The sequence below is a fragment of the Ambystoma mexicanum genome, chromosome 6p (genome assembly GCF_040938575.1).
Source record: "Ambystoma mexicanum isolate Mex_15411 chromosome 6p, UKY_AmexF1_1, whole genome shotgun sequence".
NCBI classification, from domain to species: Eukaryota; Metazoa; Chordata; class Amphibia; order Caudata; family Ambystomatidae; genus Ambystoma; species Ambystoma mexicanum.
In genome coordinates, this window is record NC_090935.1 from 1,024,689,106 (window position 1) to 1,024,713,297 (window position 24,192).

Consider the following 24,192-nt stretch of genomic DNA (forward strand, 5'->3'; position numbering starts at 1 on the left):
AAAAGTTTTAACTATTAAGATACCAATAGAATAACAATGCACAGCAAAAATGATATGAAATGCAACCAGGTATTCAGTATAACAAAGGATGACACAAAGGGAGAAAGACATGAGGAGGGGGGTGCAAACGAAAGGAGAAGCATGGTCTTTAGCAACAAAGAAACATATTTAAAAGTTCACGATGTATGTTTGTCAAACTGCCTTGATTTAAAATAAATATATTTTTTTTTTTAAATAGTTGCGTGAAAAAAGGTGGCTATAAAAAGACAGCCACATCAGACCATGCTGTAGTAAAAGCAAAAATTGTGGTGGGCGGTGGGAGCTGAAGAGAAAAATAAAGAAGGACTAGGCCCACCTAAACCCCACTCCAGTGGAGATAATAGAAAGTGTATTAAATAGTTTTCATGTGATAGGAGGTAGTGTATCCATGTTGTTTCTTTTCTGAGATTGGATATATCCACGTAGATCCGTTGAATTCTGAAAAGTTGAAGTTTGCCCATTTAGTGTAACTTCAAGAGAGACAGGGTGTATGATGCCATATCTAGCATTTAATTGCCTTGATGCTGGTCTGAAGGCGAGGAGCTCCTTTCTTCTGGCTGCAGTTGCTTTGTCAACATCCTGTGTTATAAAGATTATTTTTCCTTCCCATGTTAAGTTTTTGATTTGCTTTACTTTTTCTATGATAAGAGCTACATGAGTGAAATCAAGGTGAGCTAATAATATCATGGTCCTCTGTAGGTTATTGGAGCTCTGTGAGGGTTTGAGTGGTCCAGTTGGGTGTGCTCTTTGGATATTTAGTTGTACTGAGGCTGAAAGGCTATGAATTCTAGGCAGAAACATATATAGGAAGGCAGTGTGGTTGTCTTTTTCGATACCTTCAGGAAGGCCAATAATGCAAAGATTATTTCTTCTGTTCCGATTTTCTAAATTTTTCGGTCTGTTGCTGTAAAGCTAATACAGTAGCTTCCAGAGTGGTAACTTTATTAGAAATATCTTCTGCCTTTCCAAACCACCTCTCAACCTCATTAATTCTGGCTTCAAAGATAGACAGCTTGTTGTCTAGTTGCTGTAGTTTAGTATTTGAATCTTGCATGAAGGGCTTAAGAGCTCTAATTTCTGATAATATAGTTTGCATGACCGGATTAGTTGATTTCTCTATTGGTGGAGAAGAATCATTCTTTTGTCTTTTTAAGGGTAGTAGATGTTGGGGTTAGCACTTCTTTAGATTCTGCTTTCTTTGTTGTCATGGTAAAGTATTATGAAATTTACCTTCTCCTTACTCTCCCCATTTCTCTCTTAATTTTCCTATCTTTCTGCTGTTTTCAGATGATTTTATCCCCTTTCTTGTTTTCTCCTTTTCTTTCCCTTACTTGCTCACTTTTCCTGCACTGTGCCTTTCCTTTCATTTTCCTATAGTTTCTTCTACTTCTCTTCTTTGCTTTGTCATTTCTTGGTACTCCTTTTCCTTCACTTAGATGTTCCTCACGGACCATGTAGCTGCCCCAGTAATAAGGCAGAGGTAGACAGTGCAAGCAAAAAAATGTGATTTAATTTTTGGAAGGAAGGAGGAATAGTAACATGTTTTTTCCCTTTACATTCTTTTATTTTTCCCCTTTTTCCTTATTTATTTCCCTCCCCTTCCTTTTTTTTGAAAAAATAACTTCACTGGGAAATGTGCAGAATGTCAATAATAAAATTAGCAGAGTTATATATATATATATATATATATATATATATTTCTCTATCTCTATTTACCAGTCTTGCAGCTGAAAAAGGGGCTCCTGAGAAATGAAGCCGCATCCGTGGCCGCACAGCTAATTGGAAGAGCTGGCTGCGCAATGTGCGGGACGATGCAGCTTCAGGGCCCGGCCCCCGGAAGCTGTCGTGATGCAGGGCGGTCGCCGGAAGATTTCCATGCTTCTCTGACGTTGGGACACGAAAGCGGAGGACAAATAACAGGTAAGCGGATCAGGGAAAGGTAAGTTAAATGAATTTTAAGTATAAAGGCGCTCTACCGGAGCGGAGCTCAAATGTTAGGCAGCCATCCCTCTCTGCGCCAAGCCACGCCCCCGAACATGGTTTCTTTTTAATAGTACATAGTGCAAATGAAGAAAGTGGGCCCTCATTTCTACTAAATGAGCACGACGATGGGCACACACAGCCACAAACTCCCAATGCAGCAAATTAACTGTTAAGTCTGTCTGCAAAAATGGATGAACTGAACACTAATTTGTACAGTGAATGACATTTGTCAAAAGTTATATGAAAGACAATATTCCATACGACTGTCCAACTTGTACCTGCACCCCTTCCCCCTGTCCCAGCCAATCATCCCCACCAAATTCCTTCAATCAACGACGCTACGATGAAACCTCATTCCCTTCCTCCCCTCATGAACAGGCTATAGAAAACCCCAATTCCCCCATATATGTTTTCCATTCTGCTACCCCTTACCTTTCCCAATTGAGTGTATTTCTGTGTCCTAATAAATATCTATGTATGAACTGTTGGTGTGTGTGTTTTTTAAAGCCCTGTTTGGAGTCTGCGGACAGCGTGACTGTGTGGGCTGTCCATAATCAAAATGGAGTGGCCCCCGAATAGAGCGCCTGTCCGGAGATTTCTGCAAAGTCATGGTACCCTTTAAAATAACTCAGGGGGCCCCACCCCTGTCCTCCGGATACCTGTGTGCATGCACACCTGATCTAATGTGCCCTACAAACACTGAGTGTGTCCTCTCATGTCTGTAAATTCATGACACACTTATAATTAGTATGGGGGTCCCACCCATGTGCTGCAGACACCTCAGCGCATGTGCATCTGATCTCCTGTGCCTTCTGAACAATGTGCCTGTCTGGGCATGTCTGTGTAGTCGTGATGCACTTTTTAATTAGTTTGGGGGTCCCACATCTGTCCTGCGGACACCTAGGTGCATGCACATATTGTCTCATGTGCCCTCTGAGCACTGCACCTGTCCAGAGATATCTATGTAGTCATGACACACATTTTAATTAGTTTGGGGGTCCCACTCCTGTCCTATGGACACCTGGGTGCATGCACATCTGATCCCCTCTGCCCCAGAACACTGTGCTTATCTTCCCGCACGTGTTGTACTTTTAATTAGTTCAGGGGCCCCAACCCCAATGACCCAAAATAGGTTTCTGCGGAAATCATGCTACCCTCTGGACCAATCAGAGTCCTGTCCGTGGACCGAACAGGGAAATGGGTCTGCAGACGGACACAGATATCATTAATTGTTTTAACCTACATTTCACCTTTTTTTAAAACTACTGGATAGATTTACACCAAATTTACAAAAGCAGGCTATTGGGACCAAGCTGCTACTCCTGCCACAAATTTGGTGAAAATCCATCCAGCGGTTTGGGCTGTAGGCGTGAGCAAATATGAGTCTATTGAAAAAAATACATTTTTGGGACGCCCCCATAACTTTGCCCCCTGTTAGGCAGAATTATATGTAGTACACTTTGGGAACACCACACACACAATTAAGACTACAAGTGACAGTACAAATTCACCTTTGGTACAAGCCCGTACTGCACAGTAAAGTGGTAGCGATGGCTGAGAAGCCAGACTTATCTCAAGAGTAAAGTGAGCAGTATCAACAGTTACACAAAGGACAGCAATTACTATGATTCAAACAAACACTGACTCAAGATTTCTGAGTAAAATAATATACATTTATTTACACATCAGATATAAAACATTTCACTATTTTCAAGCAGTTGAAAAATCACAATCTTAATACACTACACCACACCCAATAGATTCTAGACAAGTTAGGTTCAAAATGAAGTGTGAGCAAAATGGCACTGCAGTAATTTAAAGGGAGGGAAAGACAAAGTTAGACAAAAGTTGAGCAGCACCAACAGGTAAGTAAGCAGGGCAATCTAGAAAAAGGAACTACAGTGAGGAAATCAAATCAAAGTCTTTGCAGAGGATCACACAGTTCAGGGTAGTTCGCGGGTAAGTCTTTGCCAAGAGTTCAGAACGAAATTGGTTGGGTGAAAAGTTACTTTAAAGAATAGAGAAGGACAAGCCATCGGATTGGCGAAAGATTTCACATACTTTCACCACGGCTGGACGTAACTAACAACTGGGTTAGCACAGTACCTTTAGAGCGGAAGAATACTGTAGCTGAGGCAGACGTTCCTGGCAGGTCCTGCAGGCTCACGGTTCCTGAAGCGACTGTCAGACTGACAAGAAGGACGAAGTCTGGAGGGTCCTGCACTGCCCAGAGAAGAAACCAGCAGCAGAGCAAAGCAATGAATAAAAGGTGCGCTCCTTAAAACCCACACAGGGTCCGATCATCCTGGCTATCGGGTTCACTGGAGCTGTGAACAGCAAATTCGACCAGAGGATGGAGGCCTGGCTAGCAGTTTGGCAAACTGGTTGTTCCCACCAGCTCAAGGGGAGAGGATTCCTTGCAGACCTTCCCTGTCATCAAAGTTTGGAGATTCGGACCCAGAGCAGGGCTTCACTGGGAGGTTCAGTCATGGTAGAGATCCTCTTCTGTCAGCTTCTCTTTGGTTCTCTCGATCCAGTGGCAACTCTGCCTTCTCAGTCCCAGAGATATGCTTTTTATGCAGTGTTCCCCCATTCACACAGCCTAGCTGTCAATCACACAGCTGGGTGGCTGTCCTGCCAGGACAGTCACCTAGTCAATCAAACAGGAGTGCGACTTGGGTTGCCAAGGGAACCCATGGCAGGCGTCCTAAAAGCCCTCCCTCAAATCCTGCCTACCCAGACTTTGAGGCACCTACGGAAGGCTTCTGAGCAGAAGCCCGCCAAAGGTCGGCGAACAAAGGTACCAAACCTGGTTTGGCGCGCAGAGTAAAACACGGGAAAGACTTTTACAAAAAGAAATGGTGAATAAACCCAGCCGGAATCAAATACAAACATATATGATCCAGCGGGTTTAAGCTCAAGGCTACTAAGATAGCCTAAAACAATACCAATGCTATTTAAAATAACCACAGTAGGAAAAATAGGGTGGATACCACTGCCACCAGCCAAGTCTTAATGAAAAGGGAAAAAAATTATGTTCCAAGAGAAACAGACAAAAAGGGATAACTATTAACCCTTACCAGAACTCTATGTAAGATAGTTCTTACTGGGTCTGTGGATTTTAAAAAGACTAATAAAGTCAATGGCAACTTTACATGTTCTGGGAGAAAGTAGTCAGTCCCAGAAAATGGAGTCTGAGTTGGGAAGTATAAAAAGACAACCCTCTGTCACCACACTGAAGGTGCTGTGTAACACACAGTAAAAGATGATGCCTATAGAGTAGGTGAGGCTGCACAGTCTATGAACACAAGAATGTTAAACAAACACATAAAACACATGTAAGAGTGGGAAAAAAGGCTCATACTCTTACCAGGTGAAAAAAAGAAGCCTAGAAATCCAGAAAGAGTAGGTAAGGGAAAATAGCCTTTTTGGATAACTCTCCCTAACACTCGCCCCCCACAGACTAAGGGACAGGGGGATTTAATCCACTCCTGGATGAATCTCTTCACTCTATTTGGTTAAAAACATCCTCGAGAGACCATCAGCATTTTGGTGGTGACATCCTGCTCTGTGCTCAATGGTGAAATCAAACCCTTGCAGGCAGATTGACCATCTTAGAAGTTTTGGGTTTTCCACTTTCATTTACATTAACCATCTCAAGGGTTGGTGGTCTGTTTGAATTACAAATGTAGATCCATACAAGTATGGTCTAAACTTCTTCAAAGACAACACAATACACATTCACGCTCTATGGTTTCCCACCTTGTTCCTGGTTCCTTCAGTTTCCTACTGATGAAGCAAATGGGGTGCTCCCTACCTTTCTCATCCAGTTGACTAAGGACTGCACCTAAACCTGTATTGGAGGCATCTGTCTGCTCAATGAAGGGTTGGTGATAATCAGGAGTTCTGAGGACTGGAGCTTGACAAAGGTCTTTCTTCAGGTTTTCAACGGCTTGAGTGCACTCCTCATTCCATCTAACCTTTTCAGGGAATTTTGGAGAGGAGATCACATTCAAGGGAGAAGCTATGAACCCATATTGCTCTATGAAATTCCTGTAGTACCGAGTGAGACCTAGGAAGGCACTCACTTGGGTTTGAGTAGTAGGGGTGGCACAGTTTTGTACAGCTTGTACTTTGCTAGTCAATGGCCCTATTTCACCTCCTCCTAAATCATGACCAAGGTAGACCACTTTGCTCTGGCCAATTTGACATTTGCTTGCCTTTATGGTAAGATGGGCCTGCTCAAGAGCCTGCAAAACATATCCTAAGTGATCAATATGTTCTTTCCAAGTAGGGCTGAACACTGCAATGCCATCCAAGTATGCTATGCAGAAGTCCTCCTTCCCATTCAGAACTTGATTGACCATCCTTTGGAATGTAGCAGGTACATTCTTTAATCCAAAAGGCATAACCTTAAACTGGTAGAGGCATGCTGGGGTTGAGAATGCAGTTTATTCCTTGGCATGGTCTGTCAGGGCTATTTTTCAATAGCCTGACGTCAGATCAAATGTACTGAGGTACTTGGCTGCACCAAGTTTATCAACCAGTTCATCTGTTCTTGGCAAAGGATGGGCATCAGTCTTAGTGACTGTATTTAGAGCTCTATAATCCACACAGAATCTCAACTCCTTGAATCCTGCCTTTGGTACTAGAACAACTGGACTAGACCATGGACTGGTAGAGGGTTCTAAAACCCCGAGATCAAGCATCTTGTTGACCTCTACTTTGATGTGGGATCTCACATGTTCTGACATTCTGTAACCTCTGCTTTTCACAGGTAGACAGTCACCAGTGAGAATATCATGCTAGCCCCAAGGGGTCAAGCCTAGTGAAAGACAAAACAGGGAGGCAAACTGATTTAACAGAACTTTGCACTCCTCCTTTTGTTCAGATGTCAGTTGAGAAGAGAGATTGGCTCCTTCTATGTTCCCATCTAAAGGTCGGCCTCTGAGTAGGTCATGTAGAGGTTCACTCTCCTCCTCCTCTTCAGCTGAAGCTAGAAGCAAAGCTCCCACTTCTGGTCTCGAGACATATACCTTTAAACGGTTGGTGTGAAAGATTCTGGGAGCCTCCTTAGGTCTGCCTAAATCCACCAAATAGTTCACCTCTACAAGTTTGCCCACCAACTTGAAGGGTCCTATTCATTTGTCCTGCAAGGTCATCTTCCTTGTTGGCACCATAAGTAATACAATCTGGTCTTGAGTAAACTCAACCATGCTGGCATTCTGGTCATGCCAATGTTTGACCAGAGCCTGACCTGCTTTTAAGTTATCACTAGCTTCTGCCATCATGTGTGACATTCTCCTCCGGAGACCTATCACATAGTCAGTTATTCTGACTGGCTTGGGGGAAGGAGCACTCTCCAACCCTTCCTTAATCAGAGCCAATGGACCTCTGACTGGATGGCCATAGAGAAGTTCAAAGGGACTGTAACCAACTCCCTCCTGAGGGACTTCTCTATAAGCAAAGAGAAGGCATGTCAGTAGAAGGTCCCACTTTCTTTTAAGGGGTTCCTCTAAGGCACCTATCATGCTCTTCATAGTATGATTAAACCTCTCTACCATCCATTTGTTTGTGGATGGTAGGCTGTATAGAACTTGTAAGTGACACCACAGTTTTTCCACACGGCTTGCATGTAGTGGGACATAAAATTGGATCCCCTGTCGGATATCACTTCCTTAGGAAACCCTACTCTGGTAAAAAAAAACAAGTAGAGCCTTAGCCACAGCCTGAGCCATAACAGTCCACAAAGGTATTGCTTCAGGGTACCTAGTAGCATGGTCTACTAAACACAGGATAAACCTGTTCCCTGAAGATGTGGGAGGGTCAAGGGGACCAACAATGTTGATGCCCACACTCTCCAAAGGAACTCCCACTACTGGGAGAGGCACCAGGGGTGCCACATTCTTGTCTCCACTCTTGCCAGAGGTTTGGCAAGTGTGACAGCTCCTACAGAATTTGTTGACTTCTGAACCCATTTTAGGCCAGTAGAAGTATAAGGAGAGCCTTTCCTTGGTCTTTTCGAAACTCAAATGACCAGCCAAAGGTATCTCATGGGCCAACTGTAGGAACTGGAGTCTGTTGGCAATGGGCACTACAATTATGTTGCAGTCCCCAGGGACAGACTCAGTTGGTTCACTGTAGAAGAGGCCATTTTCCCAGCTCAACCTATGCTTCCCAAGTTCTTGCCCATCAAGTTGAGAAGCTGCCTGTTGTCGAATACCTTCAAGAGTAGGACACTCTCTTTGTCCTCTGCTGAAGTCTGCCCTGTTGGGTCCACCTTCTGCCAGTAAAGACTGCAACTGCGGATGGTCAACAGGGTCAGGATCTCCAACTAAAACAATGGGGGTCATTCCGAGGTTGGAGGTAAGGAATTACCTGCACCGGTAAGGGTGCCGATGCCGTTAATCCCTTACCTCCGTATTCCGAGGTCCCTTTGCGGGTCCTTCCTTACCTCCTGCTTTTAGCAGGAGTTAAGTACGGGACCTGCAAAGGTACTTCAGAGGTAATTACGGTACCGTAATTTACGGTGCCGTAATTACCTCCTTCCCCATTCCCATTGAGCCCCATGGGACAGAAATGGGAATGGGGAAGGCCAAAAGGTGAATGGGGAATTACCGGTCCCTCCAACCCTGGAATGGACCGGTAATTACTCCATTCACCATGCCATACTTGGGACAGTTTCGAGGGAAACCATGGAGCTAATTACTCCATGGTTAGCTCCAAACCTGGAATGAGGCCCAATGTCTTCCTCTAGGGCTGACTCTTCAGAAACTGGATCAACCACACAGGGGTGTACCTCACACTCTGCCTCAGCAGGTGGAGGAGTCACAGATTTGACATTGGACAATCTTGGGGATGTCCTTGTTGGTAGCACAAGGGTGCCGCCTGTCTTTTTCTTTGAGGTCTTGGGTTTCCCCTTTACCTCTTTCTTTCCAGAAATAACAGTGAGCAACTCCTGTGGAGTGAGAGGGATAGCTTCCTCTAGCAACTCCTCTGGATAGCCTCTTAATATCATCTCTCCTGCAGGTCTAGTGAGCTCCTGTCTCCTCTTACTGGGAGGCCTGGGAGTACTAGACACAACTCCAAGAGTTTTCAGGTCATTACCCAACAGGACTCTCTGAGGCATTTCACTTTGCATACTAACAGGTATTTTGACATTCATATCATTACACTGGATGAGAGCTAGTAACTGGGGAAGCATTTGCACGGGGCCTCCAGCTAACTTGGTTAGGCGTTTGGGTGCCTTAGCAACATCCTCCACCTTGAAAAATGTTTCACCAACCACAGTTATGCTGGCTCCAGTGTGTCTGATGGCATGGGTCTCATGGCCATTCACAAGAACACTATCTTTATAATACTCTTTAGTATTATCTGGGATGGAATTATAGACATCTAAATTCTGTTGTCCCCACAAACCCAGGGACACTAAAGAAACACTGGCTGAGACTCTCATGGGTTCATCAGCCAGTAGGTGAAAGTTTCCACTTGCCATAGGTACTTCTTCCTCTTGGGAGAATGCTAAGGAGACAGTGTGGACCCTTGAAGGTTTATCCTTACATCTGGGTTCCCCTTTCACATGGTCAGTGGACCCACAAACATGACATTTCCCAAATGTCTTGATGACTGAGGGTTTTTTCTGGCCTCCATCTGGTTGGGGTCCAGATGTTACACTAGCCTGATTCGGTTTCCCTTGAGGTTTACCCTTATGTTGCTGTTTGGGACCCTCTTTTGAATTGGAGGTATTTGAATTCTCCTTGTTATCTTTCTTTGGCTGCTTTCCCTCATCCTTCTTCTGAGTTTCCCCAGAATCCTTGAGAGTAGCCCTGTTGGCAACCCACAAGTCAGCAGCCTTAGCTAACCTCTTTGGCTCTATGTCCTTAGAATCAGCCAAGTGCTGTCTGAGCTCAGGAGAGCAGGCATCATAAATTGACTCCAACATAACAAGATTCCTCATACCTTCATAAGTGTTTACTCTGTAACCCTTAACCCAACCATCTAAGTTTTTCAAACATTCACATACCCAGGTAGCCCAAGGGGTACCATCATGCTTTTTGAGGGTCCTAACCCTCTTAAGGTACTGGGAAGTGGTCTTCCCAAACCTAGCAATTAAAGCTAGCTTCACACACTCATAATCCATCCTATCCACCCCAACTCCATCACATCAGATGCAACAGTAGGTAGCCTAAAGAAGAGCCAAGGAAGTAACCGATTCCCTGTAATGTCTTGAATCCCATGGTTATATTCAAACATTGCCAACCAATCCAAAATACCAAGCTTAACCTCATACATACCCCCAATTTCTTTAGGTATACAGGGTCTCTTAGGAATGGAAGACCTAGAAGACTCTGGGAGGGAAGCATTTTCCAAAGACAACTTTTTCATTTTTAAGACATGATTCATCTCCATTTCTCTGAGCTTAAGTTCTTGATGCTTTTGTTCAGTTTGAGCATTTAAATGTTTAAATTCCAATTCAAGCCTCGTTTCTAGAGCAATGAATTCAGGACTGAGTGTAGGACCTGTAGGGGTCCCAGTTTGCTGAGCAGGTAAAGGAGCAGTGAGGCCTACATTTTGGGACACACCTGTTTCATCTAACTCATCAATATTAGACACATTATCATCCTCATCATTTTCCACATTTGCTGAGGGATTAGGTATTTCAGACCCACACTCCAGACTTTGTTTCTCTAACAACATTCCAATTAATTCAGACATTTTGCCTTTAACAGAGATATTCCTATATCTACACAGATTCTTTAGATAATACACAGTGTAACTAAGGAGGGTCTCCTGACTGTAGCTTTCCATATCAGACATGAATAATATTGCTTTTTAGTGATGTTTAACCTGGTTACCAGACATTTGGTCGAAAAAAATTGGTCGACTGGACAAATGGTCGAACCAATTTGGTCGAAAACCAAATGGTCGAATTTTTTTTTTATTTTTATTTTCACCCTTTTTTTTTCCAAACCAAACAATGTAATCACTTTTCTCTGGCTACTCCCCTCCCCCCCTTGATGCAAGGCAAGGAAATGGAAGGAAAACACACAGTTCTCAGAAATGCAATCAACTGTAATTCAGTTCAATCCAGCAAGCTTAAACAGAAGTTTGAAAACACAGGCAAATGCTTTGATAGGTGCTAGCAATGAATGAGAAATATGCTGGAAACGCTCTTAATTCCCTTTTAGAGGTTCAGGATGAGTGGTATCTAGTTAATATTAGTCCAGGCTCACACTAGCAATGATGCAGGGATAGTTAGCAGGTTAAACAAATTTCTGGCAAATGAAATCAGGCAGCAGCAGTTTTTTTACATGTGAAGAAATTGCAAATCGCGGCAAAATTCGCGGATGCGCCGAGCGCTATTACAAAGGAACCGCAAGGACTATCTCTACCGTTTTGGGGTCCTAGGAAAGCCTGGGATCTCAGCTTCCAAATGAAAGTTATTGCAAGTCTCTAGCCCAAACGGTTGCGGAGATATGAGTAATTTAGTAAAGGTCGTTTTTGGTTTTGTAAATTTTAAACGCACACTTTTTCAAAATGACAAATTTTACTAGAAATGACAGGTGACAGATAGGAGGCAGTTCTACTTAGGTTAAATAGATTGAATTAGATGAATTTAAACTAAGAGATGTGTTCTGAGTTTTGCTAAGTACTCACAAGAGATTTTGAACAGGAAAGCGACTTGGTCACGATCTTCAGTCTGGTCAGGTCTTTCCGGATTCTGCTCACAGCGCCTGGTCTGGTCTCGGCTAGGCACAGCACTGCTTTCTCTCTGGTCTGGTCTCTGCTAGGCACAGCACTGCTTTCTCTCTGGTCTGGTCTCTGCTAGGCACAGCACTGCTTTCTCTCTGGTCTGGTCTCTGCTCTGGATAGATTGAAGTCTCTAGTTTGGCTTTCTGGAGTTTGATGGAGGTAAGTATGGATTTTTCCGGCAGGGCTTCCAGCGGCAGATGAAATTGAATGTCTCTATGTGTCCTGACTCTCTGCTTTTATCTGTTTCTTGAGAATGGGTGTGTATGTTGCATCACTAGACTTGCCCCTCTCATTCGTCATTGGTCAGGCTTCCATTCCTCCGCTTGATTGGCAAACTGAACTGTGAGTCAGATTGATGTCATTTTATGATCTCTTGAAACAACCTCCCTTATCATCTGTGCACCCAAATATATATATGATCAAAATCCATACTTCAGAGTTACACAGTTGTTTGAAATTACATATACATGGTGTGGCTGAATTTAGCCATGTCTATGTCCAAATCTGCTCATTCTCGGAGCTTGCATTCAAAGAGTGTACATAATTGACTTTTTAACTGCTTTTTCAATTTCCGACATGGACCCAACTTTACATACATGTGTGCAGGGGGTAGGGACATTAACTGATGAAGTTTCAGATTTTTAACATGCACACATTTAGGGTAATATCCACTTTTCCGCTAAAACCCCCCTGAACATACCACCGGTTCCTACCACGTCTTAAACTGTGGGCAGAAAAATCACAAGAATTATGGTATCATTTATAAAATTTTCACATGTCCGCACTATGAATTATCCCCCTTTTTATAAAACCATATCCTTGCTGCAGGGGTGTGTCTTTTCAGGTCACATGGTACAGAAACCAGTCTTTCCAGTTTCTGCCAAGCCAGCTTGCTTCTCACAGGCAGTGCCCCTCCCAGCTTCTCCAGGAGGAAGCCACTTTTTACGACGTCTGTAATAAAAACCTTTGCCTGAGTGGAGAGGGCTTTGTTCACTCTCTGGCAGAGCACAGGAAATTCAATTATCAGATAGATGGCATATCCTTAGTGGGGGCAGCAAAAGGAACATTGGCCTGGGAACATAGTTGTGACTCAAGTTTCACTCCTGATGGGATCCGTTGCTAGGCAAAATCAAGTTCCTTAAGCCAGACCTTCAGCTAACTTTTTGTTGCTTTTAAAATAACTTGTAATTTTACACATGCAGCTAGAATGCTGATTCTAAGTGCAAAACTATGACATTTCAACAGTTACAAAGGCATGTGACACCAAACATAGGTCACTCATTTAATCTAAACATTTTCGATTTTAGTGTCTTTAAATCCAGTGCAACTTAAACTGCTGCAATCCACAGCTCAGCCAGTCTTGTTATAAACCTTGTCTTATGATCTTCATTTCCCAGATTCTGTAGGCACACAAAACTCCATTCTGCCAATGTCTGCTGGTGTTCAGTAAATATTTTGCACATGTTGCAAGGTTTCAAATAGGCATTTTGGCTTGCCTTCAGAAACACACAGAGTGGTTTTAAAACGCCGGCTTTTGGATAGTGGTGAGTACTGGTACTGCACCCATTTTTGGGATTTTCTTGGATTAATGCATTCTAAACAGGAATGGTTCTTACATGGTAGTAAATCCTCGCTTAACATTGTTTTGATGGGGCTCCTTACAGTAAGATGGTTATGTGGAACCCCACAAAAAGGGTTGAATCTTTAAAGTGGTCCAATGAGTCACGATTTCAGCAACTTTTTGACATCAGTAAAAGTGGATTTTGTTAACAAAGACCTTTCTTTACCCTGGTGGGTGGCAAGTTAGGTAACCATTTTGGTGTGCGCACAACTGCGCAGCTTTCCTGGATTTCGGCGCACATGTGGGTTTTCCGCCATCTTGAATTTCCTAAGCCCACAGCACCAAATGTTGTAGCAGGATAGCTTAAACGTGGGTCAGGACCCCCAACAAGTCCCCCCCACGCGACTGTACTTGAATTTGAGACGATGGGGAGTCGCGTGCCCAAGGGTTTTGACCCACGCACCGGTCTGTCCGCATAATCTTCTTCCTCTTCTGTAGATGGCACAGTTCAGCATCTTCTTCTCCATCCGGTCAGATCGATCAGTTCTCCTCGCCGGTCCTGATGGGAAGATTGGGCGGTACCCCGGGCCCGTTGTGTCTTTGCTCCCGGTCTCCGGATCGTCCTTCTTGGTCATCCTTCATGGTTTCATCTCTCCTAGGATGATAAAGGAAGAGCGGCAATATCTACTCATAGACGATTTTTTTTTTCCACCACTGTTGAGATAGTGGGGCAGCATATGCATTTCATCGTAACGAAATATTACATTCTTATTTTGAAAAAAAAAAACAGCATCACTAAAGACAGTTTCATGTAAATCACAATATTTTAGAGACTAGATGTGGTAGGTTTTATGATTGGAACTGAATTAGTCTGATACAGTACCCGCTAGGATTCCAGAGGATTCCTCCAGTTGTTGCAGAGTGTGCCTGGGATGGCAACATTTCAACTGGTTTATGTGGACCCACTTGTCTTCCCCCTCTGCCGAACCACCTTTGGGGATGCGGATCTTGTAGGCCACAGGGGAGATCTTATCGACGATCTCAAAGGGTCCCTTCCATGTAGGCAAAAATTTGCGCTGCTTGGCCTGGTTCCTTTGGAAGTTGTATAGATAGACCCGGTCTCCCACCTGATATTCCTTCCTGGAAGTTTTCAGGTCATAATGGGTCTTCATGCTATCAGTCGATCTTTCTAGATTCCGCTGAGCATAAGCAAAAGCATGTTGGAGGTGTTTCCTTAAATTCTCTACATACTCATGAGTAGTGGAGGCATTTATCAGTGTCTGCTCTTGGGTCCTGTAGAGCAAATGCTGCGGAAGCACCATCTTGCGCCCAGTCATCAACTCAAATGGTGACATTTTGGTTGCAGATGAAGGGGTAGATCTGATGGCCATTAGGACCAGAGGTAATCGGATATCCCAACTTGGCCCAGAATCTGCCACAAACTTCTTTAATATGCTCACAATTGTCCGGTTATATCTCTCAACTGCCCCAGAAGAAGCTGGTCTATAAGCAATATGCAGCTTTCTCTTGACCCCCAGTATCTCCCACATCTTTGTCATTACTTCACTGGTGAAGTGGCTACCTCTGTCTGACTCAATCCTTTGAGGTAGACCAAAACGGGAAAAGATGTGGTTAATCATCAAGGCCGCTGCAGTTTCTGCCTTGCAATTTGGGGCTGGGAGACATTCCACCCACTTGGTAAACAAGCATGTCACGGTCAACATGTACTTATTCCCCCTAGCCGAGCGAATCACAGGGCCTACAAAGTCGATTTGTAAATCTGACCATGGCAGTGTCATTCCCCTCTTTTGTAAAGGCGCCCGGTGTGTGAGGGATGTCGGCTGAAATTGTGCACACACAAGGCAACCCTTCAGGTACTGGTCGAGGTCCTGCCCCATGTGTGGCCAGTATGCAACCTCTCTTAAGATTTCCAATGTTGTGTGAAACCCCCTATGACCGGCAGTGGCCGCATCATGGGCGTGACTTAACATCAGGCTTCGGAATGAGGTAGGAACCACCCACTGATCGTGGCCAGCTTTGGATTTCCTTACCAACAAACCATCTTGGATCCGGAACATTTTGGGACATTTCATCAACACTCTTAGGTCCTCTTTCCCAATGTAATCGGTATCCGTCAGGGGAAAGTTCTCAGGGTCCTCAAGGTGCTGGTAAAATTTACCAATTATTGGATCCCCCTTCTGAGCAGTAATCAAATCAGCATCAGGGGTCTCCTTACTCCATTGTGCAATTGAGAGGTCGTTGTGAGCATTTGTCTGGGACCTAGTGATGGCAGTGACCTGGATTTCCCCCAACAGGGACTCAATCTCAATTAGATCCCCTTGGATGGCCCCGGTTTTGGCCAGCTGATCAGCTAAGTCATTTCCAGTTTTGTCTGGTCCCTCTACTTTGGAATGACCCTTGATCTTCTTCCAATAGATGGTCATCCCATTCGAGGTGACCAGATCATCAATGTTTTGGATCAACTTCCCATGTTTCAAGGGTTTGTTGTTAGCACATACCATGCCTCTGGTCTTCCAATTAACCAGGTGCTCCACGAACCCGTTCCGTACATAATCCGAATCTGTGATTATGACCAGTTCGTGGAGTTGATGCTGGACAGCAGTGAGGATGGCCTGATGCACAGCCATCAATTCTGCCACCTGACTACTTCGGGGACCAATTTTGTATCCAGCAGAGGGTTCTGGGGACTCATTCACCCATGCATTCCCTACGCCGGCCACCAGTTCTTTCTCCCCGTTGTTGTCGACATGGTAAGAGCATCCATCCACATACACAGTGGGCATTCCCTCACACTTGTCTTCTTCAAAGACTTTGTGGGGGGAATTAAGGTATGCCTCCATGTTGTCCTTTATTTTTAGACTTTCGTCCTCGAGACAGTTTTCTCTGGCACAATCATGCAAGTCAGCCAGACCTTGCGCGAGGGGACTCTTCTTGTTTTGGCCATATCTGACCTCCACAGGAAAGCCTTGCATTGACAGAATCCAGGAAGTAATTCGGGAATTACTCACATTTCCGGCCCGGATTCTGTCACTTTGGAGATATTGCAGAGGCTGGTGTGGAGTCTCCACTATGATGTGTTCCCCCTGGATAAACGGGCGGTAATTCTTCAATGCCCACACCGTTGCCAGGAGTGCCTTCTCACAATCGTTGAATTTTTCCTCCACAGAGGATAAAGTTTTGCTCGCATAGGAGATTACTTTATTGACCTTGTCATGCTTTTGATATAATACTGCCGTCAAGCACGTATTAGAGAACCCCGTCTCCAGGAAGAACTCCTTGTTTCTGACAGGGTAAGCTAGGCAAGGCGCTTGTGAGAGGCTTCTTTTGAGTTGTTTTACTGCCTCGGCTTGTTCTGGACCCCATTCCCACTTGACCCCCCCCTTCAGGAGATGAATCAGGGGTCTGGTGATCTCTGCGTAGCCCTCAATGAACTTTCTGCTGTAATTAGTCAGTCCAAGGAGGCTCCTTAGTTCCCGCAGAGTTGTGGGGTCTTTCAGTTTCTGAAGTGCTTCCACTTTCTTTTCCTGGGGACAGAGACCCTGAGGAGTAATCTCATGCCCCAAGAAATTAACACGGGTTCTACACCACTGTGCTTTCTGAAAGGAAAGTTTTGCTCCGGCGGCCCTCAACTGTGTCAGAACATAACGGATCTCTGCTATGTGTTCCTCCACAGATGAACTTTTGATGAGGACATCATCTACATAAGCCAGGTTACCCCTCGTACCCAGGTCGGGCATGGCCTTATGTAGGAAAATATTGAACTCATTACCGGAGTTAAGGTATCCGAAGGGAGTCCGGGTCCATGTGTACTGCTGGCCCCCAAAGGTAAAAGCCAGCTTGTATTGGTCCTCCCTACTGACAGGCACGGTCCAGTATCCATTGGTCAGGTCTATTGCAGTGAATACCTGTGACCCCTGAATCTGGGCCAGCCCTTGGTCAATGTAGGGCAGAGGCCATCGGGAAGTATGGACCCGTTTGTTGAGCTCCCTGAGGTCAGCGCAGAGTCTCCACTGGCCGTTTGGCTTTAATATCCCCAGCACCGGATTATTGAAGGTGCTGTGGACTGGACGGATTATTCCCCGGGACTCAAGGTTCTTAATTATTTCCGTAAGGGACTCCATTGATGCGAGAGGCAAGCGATATTGCTTCACAAACACAGGAGTCATGCCAGGGTCCGTGGGGATTGTTGTTGTGTGGATGTCAGTGCGACCACAGTCATATGAGTCTACCGCAAAGAGATCTTGGAAATCCAAGAAAACTTGTTTCAACTTTTGCTTTTGTTCCAGAGTCACACAGGCATCAGCTAGGTTGACTCTCTCTTCCACCATCTGCCTGAAGCCTGGAAAGACTTCTGGTTTGGCTATTTCAGCGGCCTCCTCCAGCTGGGTGGAGAAGTCCCTGGTCAGAGTGCTGATTTGGACTGGAGGCTTCAGGTGGGAAAGGCAGCCCTCATGGACCTGGAAAATCACCTCATCCCTCCTGAAGTCACAGGTCACATCTTCCTTACCATAGGGGCAGGAAGTGTACACCAGGAAGTTCCCCCCATGCCGGGTAAAAATCCTGTCTGGTGTTGTATTGTCCTCACTGTCACTGTCAACACAGTCCTTGGGGATTGGTCCTAACAGTTCATTTACAAGATCAATGGAGAAATGTCGGTCATCAACCGCCATTCCAATAATGGTGCCTGCGGCTAGAGTAATACTCTTTAAGTCGCTGTTATCCACCTCTATTAGAATGGGGTCATGTTCTATGTTGACTAATGGAGTCGGGTTTACCCCCAACCCTTGCTGTTGGAGAGAAGCATTTAGATGTATGTAAGCATCAGGGTTTTTCAACTCTTGTCCCCTTTTAACTTTCACTTCCAGGGAGAATTGTCGGGTCCTTTCTGGGATGGTGACTTCCTCTTTAACCTGAATTTCAACTGCATAAGGTAGCAATTGAGCTGACCTAAATGCTTTTTCTGGATCATCAAAGCCCATGGGATTATCCGCTAATCGGGACCAAGCCTTGAAGTTTATTAGGTCCAAACTAATGGCAAAGCGATTGAGAATGTCACTGCCTAAGTAAAAGGCGGCAGGGACGTCTCGCACGACCCAACAATTGTGGACTATGCTCTTGTTGCCAATGGAGATTTTGAGCATACACCTGCTTGGCAGGAGATGTTTTGAATTGGGTGCTTCCAGGTCCATTTCCCACTTGTCTATCAGTTTGAAGGTGGGAATGGCTGGATCTTTTGGAAGTTGGCGAAACATGGCTTCGCTGATGAAGCTCTTACCGTTGTTCACACACACTCGAGCGAGTCCTTCCCATCATTTAACTGAACAGGGATGAACAACTGCTCTCCAATTTGCTGAATATCAGCCAGGCTTTGAGCTGATTTCACATCTTTCTGGACTATAGGAGTGGGAGTTTCAGATTGTGGATTGGTATAGAATTTCAGAGTGTTTCCTTCCAGCGTGGAATACCACTTTAGACTGGAAGGAAGGTTGATTTTCAGAAATAGAGAGGACCCCCCATCACCAGTCTGTTGTCCTACTGCTATTACCGTCACGTCTGGAATTTGGTTGTTCTGGAAGTGAAATTCTACTTGGTCAGATTTTTGTTCAACCATGTGGCATGTGCCGTTTAAACTAACATGGTTGACACTCTGTTTTAATTTTATGGGTCGGCTAGTCTGAGTCCAGAGGACCTTGTTTACGCAATCTATTAGGGGTGACAACCTTCTCAGGAGGTCATTCCCTAGTAAACAAGGGGTGCCCTCTGGGGTCACAACTATGACCGGGTGCTTCAACTTATGTCGCCCGATCTTAATGTCCAAGTCTGCCGTCCCCTCGACGGGAATTTCCTTCCCGTCAAAGTTCTGCAGTTGTCCAGGAAGAGAGGTGAGAGGAATTTGGTAATTCTCTCCCCTTCCTGCATTCAGTTCGTCAAAGGCCCTTCTGGACAGAAGGGTAGCTTGAGATCCAGTGTCCACCAGTGCTGAGATTGTACCCTGCCCCTGTACTTGTACCGGGGCATAATATCTTCCCTCCTTCTCCTCAAGGGGGCACAGATAATGTACATTTTTGGACAACTGGTGGGCTAATTTTCTGGTTTTGGACATCGATAGCGAAGAGATTTGGGCAGAATTCTGTGGAGAGTCTTGGGAATCTGAAAGAAAAAGTTGGCAACTGGAGATCAGAGCCATTGTGGGTTCCCCTGGTTCCGGTTCTGGGCTGCCCCCCCCTTTTTGGAGGCAGTCCCCAGGATGGGTTTGAACCAGGGGATTTTCTTGCTGTTGGTTCTGGGATGAGATGGTGGGCGGCGGTAGCTCAGTCTCCACATCTCCCCAGTCTGGATTTGCATCCCTAGGGACCCATTTTTCTTTGGGAGGAGTTCCCCCCTCTCTGAAGGAGAAGATCCTTTTCCCAGGATCCTCTGAGGATCCCTCTCCCTCAAATTGGAAGATCTGTACCTCCTCCTCAAACTGAGTCTGTTTGGGTCTTTTGTTTCTCCTACCCCCCCTCTGCTCCTTAGGAGGCAGACTTTCAGGGGCAAGAGATTTTGTTTCCGGTTCCTGGGTTTCCAGGGGCTGTTTACAAGTGAGGAAGGAAGCTTCCTCCAAGGCTTTACACCCCCCTTCCCTTTGTGCCTCCTCCCTGGGAACCGGTGATTTATCGGGGTGCTGCCCCCGTCATTGTTCTGGAGCACCAGGTCCAGAGTTGGGTGCGTTCTGCGCCGGCATGCTGATCTGAGGGTTCTGCTGTGCCCTCAGTATATGACCCATATCCCGCGCCATGTTTTGAACCTGGCGCTCTAACTGGGAAACCCGCTCAGGCTGATACGGGGCCCTGTTTTCTCCCCTGGGCTGATCCCGGGAAGGGTAGCTGTCCCTCCTCTGGTAGTACCCCTGGTTGGGAAGATTTTGGTACCCCTCCACCCTTGGCCTCCCCTCTCCCGGATTCAGTGGTCTGGGCTCAGGGAATTGAGGAAAGAAGGATGGATGATTTTGGGGTTGGAAGTCGGGTGGATATCTGGGGAAAAAGTTCTGCCCAGGGTTTGGTAAATTTCTGCCCTCCTGTGGGAAGTTTGGAGGGAAGTTCCCTGGGTTAGGTGCTTGGCTGGATCCCCCCCCTTGGGCTGGAGGAGTCCACACATAACCCAGGATGGGTCTGTTACCTTTGTAGCGAGGACTTACATAGTCAGGAGAGCGAGGGACCCCATTTGTGGGGCTGCCTCCCTGGCTCCCTGTCTGCGACTGGCCCGAGGACCTTCTGGGCCTAGCATTATTAGGTGCAGGTAGGTTTTTAGGCCCCCCCATCTCCAAATCCAAAACGGGGGTGACCTTTACCTCTGCCACCTTGGCAGCAGCAGGGGTGCTGTTGGCCTTGGGGTTTTTCTGGGCATTGCTTTTATTTTCTATGGGCTTCTGCACCTCATAGATGCGGGTAGCCTGTTCAATGACCCAGTCTAAAGATCTTTTCTCGTGAAAATCCCTCACGAGCTGGGTCATGATATATTTGGGCAAGGCATGGAAAAACGTGTTTATAAATTCACGGCTATCCGTGCGCACCCTTCTTGTGGTCTGTGCAAAAGCCCGCTTTAACTCCTGCACAAATTCTTGTGGGGCCTGATCCTCCCCACATTGCAAATTGTAGGCTGCCTTGCGAGCCTCTTGAGGATTTCTGTGAACAGAAAAATGTTTCAGGATGGCCGCCTTATAGGTGGACCATCTTAAATGATTTTGGTCCTCCAGCCCCGCAAAGAAACTGGAGTATTCCGGGGAGAAGGTCCACTTTACATATTGAATGCAGCTTTGGCTGTCCTTCAAATGGAAAGTCTCCATCATTTGTTCAAACAACTCTAAGTGCTCCCAAACAGAATACTTAGCGTTCTTATGGTAAGGCGTGATGACGCTCCTGATCGCCTTAATCTGCTTTAAGGGGTCCTTGAGCAAGGCCCTTTTTGCCTTATTGGCCTTTTTGGTTCGGGTAACCCTTGTCCATTCTTCGTCGGACTCAGAGGCACTGCTCCCAGAGGTTCCCGTCTGTTCTTCCAGGTTTTCCCGGATTCTGCGAGCCTGGGAATGGCTGGCAGAATGTGGGGACCTGGTCTCCTGTGTCCTGCGCAGTCCAGAGGAGTCTTCAGATTCCTCCTTGCTGTCAGGATTTGATGGGTACCCCCTCCACTGACCTAACTGGGCAGAGGTTTTCAGGATGCCCTTAATGGGCCTACTCTCCTGGGGTTCCCCACTGAACTGTATTGTACTTGGGTGCCCATACCCGGATGCCCACCCCTCCATTCCTGGATGGTACTGGCCTATGAGCCCCATGCTTCTGGCTGGATAGTAATCTGCCATCCCTGTGGCCCTGTGCTCATGTGCGCCAGGGGACATGGGGGTGGCAGAGTGCAGGGACTGAGAGGTATGAGGGCCTCTGGTACTAGGGCTCCTGAGGTTATGCTCCGGAGTTTCCATTTCCCAGCGAACCTCATCTCTATCCGCCCCTGCTCCCTGTTGCAATGCAAGAGCCTGCATTTGTGCCTTCAGTTCCTCAGTTAAGGCCTTACTCGACTCTATCAGTCTCTCCTGCATCGCTACCTGCTGTTGGAGCCTATCATTGTGTTGACAGAGGGCCTCATTTTCCCTCTGTGCTTCCTGGTTGGTCCTGGAGAACTGGGCCAGTCTTTGCTGCAGGAGGGTTACCTCCTGAGCTGTGTCCCTATTGGCCTGCTCCTTTCTTGCTAGAGCATCCTCCACCCTCCTGGTGTGCTCTAGCAAGTTCTGGTTTTCTTTTTGCAGGTCACCCAGTCCCTGGTGGGCCAGGTGATTTTCTTCCATTTTCCTTTTTAAATGGCAGACTTCCTGGCCTAAGGCGTCTCTTTCCTGACTAAGAGCCTGCATTTGTGCCGCCAGGTCGTCCCTTTGCCTTTGGAAGGCACCAGCTTTCTGGCGCTCCTGATCAAACTCTGCCTGGGTATCCAGGTCTTTCAGGATCAGTTTATTGCTCTCCTCTTTCTCTCTGTCTAGTTGGATTTGCAGGGTGGCTACCTGCTCTGTGCATGCCCTGTTGAAATTGATCTGTTGCTCCAGCTTTTTCTGGCTCTGCAGTAAGGAGTCCAAACTGTCTTGGTGCTCCTTCTGCAGGGCCAGAAATCTAGTATCCTGTTCTGACTTTTCCTTTTGCAGCACATCCATATCCTCCTTTATTTTAGTAATGTACAGTCTGCTGTCATTTTCTGACTCCTGGCTCCTCTGCAGCCTCTGCTCAGAAGAGTCCAGATCAGATTGGACCTTCTGTAATGCCATCTGTTGCCTATTTGCCAGATTTTGGCTTTCAGCACATCTATCCTGCATGTCTCCCATATATAGGTACAGGTATGCTGCTATCCTGGCGATCTTATTGTGTTCCTCTTTGGCTTTAGGAGCCATATATAGTTCACTCAGGGCCACATGTAAGGGACCCTGATCTCTATATATATCTGACCCTGTTTCAGTGACCTGTTGTGTGATGGCCTGCAACCACACATCCTGGCCCTGTTCGGTCCATTCACCTCTCACAAATAGCTTATGCAAGAGGTGCTCTCTGGCTATTTTCATGTCTACTAAGGTCGTCATTCTAGAGATTGGTCTCTGTCCTGACTTACAGAAGTTTGTATTTTATTTTTGCAGAACAGAACTTTTCTTGGAGTGTCCCTTTTGAGGAATGCTTCACAGCGTAATGCAGCGTGGTGATCCGACCGGATGTATGTATCCCGTCAGTTAGTACACTGTATTAAGCTGCACAAGTGGTAAATCTAACCCAACGTCTCGGCTCGAGCCCCCACTTTGTAAGAGGATTCAATTCAGCACTACAGCCAAGTTAACGCCTAGTCTAGAATACTGAATGAAAACCCTTATTGATATATCTTTAGGTCCAGTTCATGCGTTCTGGATGACTACCCTTGTATAACACCCCTCTCTTGGAATCCCCCTGACCCCACTGAGCCAAGAAGTAATTCTGTTTTGCAAGTTTAAAAGGTTTATTTGATAAATTAAAATATATATCACACTTTTTAATAAATTAATAATTGAATATCACACTTAATCTGATATGGTAAATATTAACAACGGAGAATCTGGCACTAGCACACTTCTTTAATCACTAATGAGTTGACATGAAATGGATAAGGTAGCACACTGGTAAATAGGAACAAAAGTATAATGTGGTAGAGGATGCTTTATGTAGGCTCAGGTGGATGCAATATTCAATGAATGCAGTACAGAAAATACGCAATATGATTTCAACCAAACAATGTAATCACTTTTCTCTGGCTACTCCCCTCCCCCCCTTGATGCAAGGCAAGGAAATGGAAGGAAAACACACAGTTCTCAGAAATGCAATCAACTGTAATTCAGTTCAATCCAGCAAGCTTAAACAGAAGTTTGAAAACACAGGCAAATGCTTTGATAGGTGCTAGCAATGAATGAGAAATATGCTGGAAACGCTCTTAATTCCCTTTTAGAGGTTCAGGATGAGTGGTATCTAGTTAATATTAGTCCAGGCTCACACTAGCAATGATGCAGGGATAGTTAGCAGGTTAAACGAATTTCTGGCAAATGAAATCAGGCAGCAGCAGTTTTTTTACATGTGAAGAAATTGCAAATCGCGGCAAAATTCGCGGATGCGCCGAGCGCTATTACAAAGGAACCGCAAGGACTATCTCTACCATTTTGGGGTCCTAGGAAAGCCTGGGATCTCAGCTTCCAAATGAAAGTTATTGCAAGTCTCTAGCCCAAACGGTTGCGGAGATATGAGTAATTTAGTAAAGGTCGTTTTTGGTTTTGTAAATTTTAAACGCACACTTTTTCAAAATGA